Source organism: Anomaloglossus baeobatrachus, unplaced genomic scaffold (assembly GCF_048569485.1).
Source record: "Anomaloglossus baeobatrachus isolate aAnoBae1 unplaced genomic scaffold, aAnoBae1.hap1 Scaffold_158, whole genome shotgun sequence".
Taxonomy (NCBI): Eukaryota; Metazoa; Chordata; class Amphibia; order Anura; family Aromobatidae; genus Anomaloglossus; species Anomaloglossus baeobatrachus.
Window position 1 is genome coordinate 354,796 of NW_027441928.1, and position 6,543 is coordinate 361,338.

Genomic DNA, 6,543 nt, shown 5'->3' on the forward strand with positions numbered 1-6,543 from the left:
GGACGGCACCACTCCCCGTATTGAGGAATCGCTAGCTGCATTGAGAACTGCAAATTATTTTTCTACCCTTGATCTCACTAGTCACTATTGGCAAGTGTCCGTTGCTGAGGCAGACCGGGAGAAGACCGCCTTCGCCACCCCTATGGGTCTCTGCGAGTTCAAAAGCATGCCCTTCGAGCTGTGCAATGCGCCAGGAACCTTCCAGAGGCTGATGGAATGCTGCTTGGGACAAGATTTTAGGGTGTATAAAAAGGGAGATTAGATCCCGTGATCCCAACGTATTGTTACACCTCTATAAATCACTTGTAAGGCTACATCTGGAATATGGGAACCAGTTTTGGGCTCCACATTTTAATAAGGACATTCAGAAGTTAGAGTCAGTTCAAAGGTGGGCAACTAGACTACTACAAGGAATGGAAGGCCTCCCATATGATGACAAGTTGAAAAAGTTATTAAGTGATTATTGGCTGCAATGGGGCTTTCTGGCTGGTGCCAGCCTCTCTTCTTAGCACACAGGAACCACAATCCCTACACCATGCTTCAATGGATTCTCTCATCCCAGCCCAGTAAAACTACATATTTTACACAGTCATAAGCAGCCAAAAGGGATCTATTCTATTCAATTGCAAATGATCTAGATAAGACTGAGAATAAGATACTGCACGGGACATAGCAGAGTTGGTCAAGTTGAGTGGAGATGAGTTTGCTATTTGGCACAGCTTTTTGCATCAATAAAGCAAGTAAAAGGTGTGAAAGATAAAAAAAAGGGTGAAAGTGTGAAAAGTGAATTGGCCAAATTGAGGTGCATATAAAGTTTTTGCTTTCTTTCAATTCACTAATGGGGCTCATTTGAATCAGGTGAATTGAGTTCTGCTTTTGGAAACTGGGTTAAGAAGGGGTGCACCGGTCCTGGAGGTACTGCAATACCAGGTCAATGCGTGGAGTGGACAGAGCAAGATTTTTTCCATCTCCTTGTTCTAAAAATCCATTTAATATATGGTCCCCAGAGAGGGGACGTATCAGATATTAAACTGATAAGAACAGATTTAATTTTTTTTTTTTTCTGTTTATCAGTAGGACTTCAAAATAACAAAGGTGATCGCCTCCCGTTGCCTGGGAACCGTCCAGGCACAAGAGGGCTATGTGTCACCAGAAGGCGCACACACTTCCTCAAGGCCGGCAGACGTGCAATCCCAGGCACCTTCCAGTACCGACCAAGGTAGCGTCCTCCGAAACTACACTTGATCTTAGCCAAAAGGCCGAGAAGCTATAACCCGAATTGGTTACGGCCTTGAGTGGCACCCTGGCCTATACCGGACACATCTTAGGGAGAGGGAGACAAACCCACGCCTACAGAAGACATTTTGTCACCCAAGCCAACCCTTGAAAAGGCTGTTTTGCAGAGCAAAAACAAGAAGAATGGTGCTTTTTGCAGCCGCCGCCCACTGCAATGAATCTGAATAACTCCTCCTTTTGGACACAAGCACCTCCCCTCCCCCTTGCAGTCTTTCCAATTCATGATACAAAAAGACGGACGGACAGGACAGGACAGGACAGGCTGCCTGACTTTCCGTCACTGCCACCCTTTGCCATCCTTGCCCGTAGAAAGCCCTTTCATCATCCCCAAACCCTAATCTTTTCCCTTCCCTTCCCAGATGCGTCTCACTCCCTTTCATTAGGAAGTGAGCGCAGCCTTTTCTCCGTTCTGCACATGCGCGACGTTAAACACAAATGCGCAGGCGTGCGTTCCATTACCCTCACTGCATTCCACTCCCATACAGGAAGTGGGCGCAGCTATTACTACGGTCGCACATAAAAGAACCCACGGCCACCACTGCACATAGCTGACTCCACCACAGGACACCCACTTCTACACCAACACAGGTAAGACAGGATCGGCACCTCTATGCTCCTGTTACAATCAGGCTCAGTCACCATGTGATAACGCTCTCAACTCTTTAGTTGCAGGCTCCCCTTGCTTCACCTCCACTGGCTGTGCTGCCATTTCCTCTCCCACCTGGAAGTTATACTTTATTCCACTATTTTCCTGTTTCTCTCTTCCCCCTTTTCCCATAACCTACTTTTATCTGCATTTGTGGGGTATCTATATGCTATTTACATCATAGTTTTATTCATTAATATGGAAGGGAAGAGTGCCCATGAGAGTGTTGAACTGCGGAGAGCAAGAGATTAAGCTGCTCCGATTTGCCACCATTGATAAGCTGTTCTCAGTAGATACACATGCTATCCAAACAGCAGCATCCACCATTGCTTCAGCCCACCCATTCAGTGACAGCTCACCAAGTCAGCCAGAGGAGTGGTGTAAGGAATTACACGTAGGCACTGACTCCACACCTTCACATCACAAGAAGGGGGTCTACAGGCTAGTGCAAGAATACGAGCAAGTCTTCAGCAAACATCCGCTAGACTTTTGAAGAATAAAAGGGGTCAAACACTACATCCCCACAAGTGCACACCCACCCATCAAAGAGAGATATAAGCCAAAACTACCTGCACATTACCAGTGTACCAAGGACATGTTGAGCAACATGAAGGAGGCTGGGGTTATCCGTGACAGTTGTAGCCTCTGGGCAGCTCCGTTGGTCCTGTTAAAGAAGAAGGACAGCACCACTCCCCTGTATTGAGGAATAGCTAGCTGCATTGAGAACTGCAAATTATTTTTCTACCCTTGATCTCACTAGTCGCTATTGGCAAGTGTCCGTTGCTGAGGCAGACCGGGAGAAGACCGCCTTTGCCACCCCGATGGGTCTCTGCGAGTTCAAAAGCATGCCCTTCGAGCTGTGCAATTTGCCAGGAACCTTCCAGAGGCTGATGGAATGCTGCTTGGGACACCGAAACTTTGAAACGGTACTGCTATACCTTTATGATGTTATTGTTTATTCTAAAGCAAACAAGATTTTAGGGTGTATAAAAAGGGAGATTAGATCCGGTGATCCCAACGTATTGTTACCCCTCTATAAATCACTTGTAAGGCCACATCTGGAATATGGGGTAAAGTCCTGAGCAGGTTGATAACCATTGGTTTGAGCATGGTAGGGTGTAGTGCGCATCTTCCTGCATCGGTAAAAGCTGCAGAAGTCCTTGAAGATTTCCGCTTCAAAGGCTGTGCCTTGATCTGTGAGGACTCTCTCTGAGTAGCCATGAGGTCTGCATAAGTGTGCTTGGAAGACCTTCGCTGCAGTATGGGCCATTAGATCTTTGACTTGTACCACAACCATAAATCTCGAGTAGTTGTCTACCATCGTAAGTGCATACGTGAGCTCGCCTCGATATTCTGCAACAAAACTCCCTTTTTCGATTTCAGTTTCAGCAAACACTCCTCTTCCTGTAGAAAATATTTATCATTACCTAAGACAGTCATTCTAATGCATGACAATATTAAGGCAATTTAGTTAAAACTTGTTTTAACTCACCTTTAAGGGGATTGATGTATTTCATGGTCAATCCAGGTTTGTCAGTGATGGCACTGACATAATGTATGGCGTCTTTTTCGGGCGTTATCCTTTGCCTTTTCATTGTGAAAATCCAGTTGCCTATATCAAAGCAAATTCTACTACTTGTAAAGTATGCAGAAAATGAAATGTAGAACATATAACATCAACTGCTTAGGAACGCATCATAGGTTAGTACTTAAAAGGATATTGTCATGTTCTAGTCATAATGCAAGCTGGACATTTTTCATGTTACCCTGTAATCGCCGGCCTGTTCTAATGCTCACAAGCCAAGATATAGGCTCAGCTGCTAAGGCTTCCCTCTGCCTTCTGAATGAAACTTGAATATGTCTGGGTCACTGTGTATATAGCAGGTGCTCAGAAAAAATAAGAGTCAATTCAATAGAAATAGCTCTGGCACACTATAGTGATCAATAACGTAAGAAAAGAACTCTTGGAATGCTGAAAATTCTTTATTTGTGCAAAAGGATAATTCATCCAACGTTTCGACCTTGTTTTTAGGTCTTTATCAAGGATAAAGTTATCTAAGATCATAAAGGGTTACAAAACCATATAAACACGTAATTAGTACATAGTACAACATAACAGTACAATATATTGCTACTTGAGAGTACAATGGGTCAAATGACCATGATGCACATACAAAAAATTTTTCCAAAGCCATAGTGAAAACATTTGTACTGAGGAAAGAAAATTTCCACATGACCTATCTGGAGAAACATTCTGGATCAAACAACCAAAAATAGTCAAGCAGGTAAATACACACCTATATGGATAACAGGATGATATGTGTTCAATTGTATAGCGTCATTGCCATTAAGGTACAAATGGAAAACTTGCAATCCTATATAGTGAAGGAAATGAACACATATCATATCAAAGAACACAGGAACATGGGTGTGAGAAAAACCTCAATGTTTATACTTTGTTCTTTATAATGGTGTGAACATGTATATGTCTCAGTACCTTATGCACTTGAGAATTCTAGTGAGTAGATCATGAAAGCCTATTTCAGAACTGGAATCGGTAAATAATTGTAGGTGGAATCTAAATGAAAAGATGGTACAAGTGTTATCATGACTAGAGATGAGCGAACCGGTCGCGGTTCGGCTCGAGGTTGGTTCGCCGAACGGACCTCCCGTTCGAGTTCGGTTCGTCGAACGTTCGACGAACCGAACTCGAGCCAATAGGAAACAATGGCAGGCAATCACAAACACAGAAAAACACCTAGAAAACACCCTCAAAGGTGTCCTAAAGGTGACAAACAACTCAAACACATTGGAAAGTGACAAGGACATATACTCATGCGAAAACAAAACAGCTGGACAAGGAAAAAGAGGAGGACACACAGATATATGAGTATATGCAAGGAAACATCGATTCCATTAATGTGCAACTTGAGCCCTGCTCATTCTTGGCTTCCAATCTTGATAAATTGCCTGAGCTCGCCACGTACGTCTTGGGGATCTTGTCGTGTCCTGCAGCCAGCGTTCTCTCGGAACCTGTCTTCAGTGCTGCTGTGGGTCTGCTGGCAGATAAGCACACGTGTCTGTCCACTGACAATGTGGACATGGCTCTCAGAGGACTTTTCTTCCCCTGGGTCAGCCAGGGGACGGGAAAGGCACGCGTATTTTTGAGAGTGCTTCATGCAAAGCATCTTTTTCTTTTTCAAAAGGGAGCTCAACCGATGCCAGTCAAGTGGGGTGTGTGTGGCCCAGTGAGTGGAAACGAGGGAGACTGTGGTTGGAGTCCCCTCGCTGTGTCTCTAAAAGAACCAAGATGAACAAGTCATGGCTCTCAGAGGACTTTTCTTCCCCTGGGTCAGCCAGGGGACGGGAAAGGCACGCGTATTTTTGAGAGTGCTTCATGCAAAGCATCTTTTTCTTTTTCAAAAGGGAGCTCAACCGATGCCAGTCAAGTGGGGTGTGTGTGGCCCAGTGAGTGGAAACGAGGGAGACTGTGGTTGGAGTCCCCTCGCTGTGTCTCTAAAAGAACCAAGATGAACAAGTCATGGCTCTCAGAGGACTTTTCTTCCCCTGGGTCAGCCAGGGGACGGGAAAGGCACGCGTATTTTTGAGAGTGCTTCATGCAAAGCATCTTTTTCTTTTTCAAAAGGGAGCTCAACCGATGCCAGTCAAGTGGGGTGTGTGTGGCCCAGTGAGTGGAAACGAGGGAGACTGTGGTTGGAGTCCCCTCGCTGTGTCTCTAAAAGAACCAAGATGAACAAGTCATGGCTCTCAGAGGACTTTTCTTCCCCTGGGTCAGCCAGGGGACGGGAAAGGCACGCGTATTTTTGAGAGTGCTTCATGCAAAGCATCTTTTTCTTTTTCAAAAGGGAGCTCAACCGATGCCAGTCAAGTGGGGTGTGTGTGGCCCAGTGAGTGGCAACGAGGGAGACTGTGGTTGAAGTCCCCTCGCTGTGTCTCTAAAAGAACCAAGATGAACAAGTCATGGCTCTCAGAGGACTTTTCTTCCCCTGGGTCAGCCAGGGGACGGGAAAGGCACGCGTATTTTTGAGAGTGCTTCATGCAAAGCATCTTTTTCTTTTTCAAAAGGGAGCTCAACCGATGCCAGTCAAGTGGGGTGTGTGTGGCCCAGTGAGTGGCAACGAGGGAGACTGTGGTTGGAGTCCCCTCGCTGTGTCTCTAAAAGAACCAAGATGAACAAGTCATGGCTCTCAGAGGACTTTTCTTCCCCTGGGTCAGCCAGGGGACGGGAAAGGCACGCGTATTTTTGAGAGTGCTTCATGCAAAGCATCTTTTTCTTTTTCAAAAGGGAGCTCAACCGATGCCAGTCAAGTGGGGTGTGTGTGGCCCAGTGAGTGGCAACGAGGGAGACTGTGGTTGGAGTCCCCTCGCTGTGTCTCTAAAAGAACCAAGATGAACAAGTCATGGCTCTCAGAGGACTTTTCTTCCCCTGGGTCAGCCAGGGGACGGGAAAGGCACGCGTATTTTTGAGAGTGCTTCATGCAAAGCATCTTTTTCTTTTTCAAAAGGGAGCTCAACCGATGCCAGTCAAGTGGGGTGTGTGTGGCCCAGTGAGTGGCAACGAGGGAGACTGTGGTTGGAGT

General features: G+C 45.8%; 1 pseudogene; it reads right to left on the bottom strand.

Moving 5' to 3' along the window:
- Window positions 1-893: 893 nt before the first annotated feature.
- On the bottom strand, window positions 894-1,100 carry LOC142260676 (U2 spliceosomal RNA; annotated as a pseudogene).
- Between the last annotated feature and the right edge of the window lie 5,443 nt (window positions 1,101-6,543).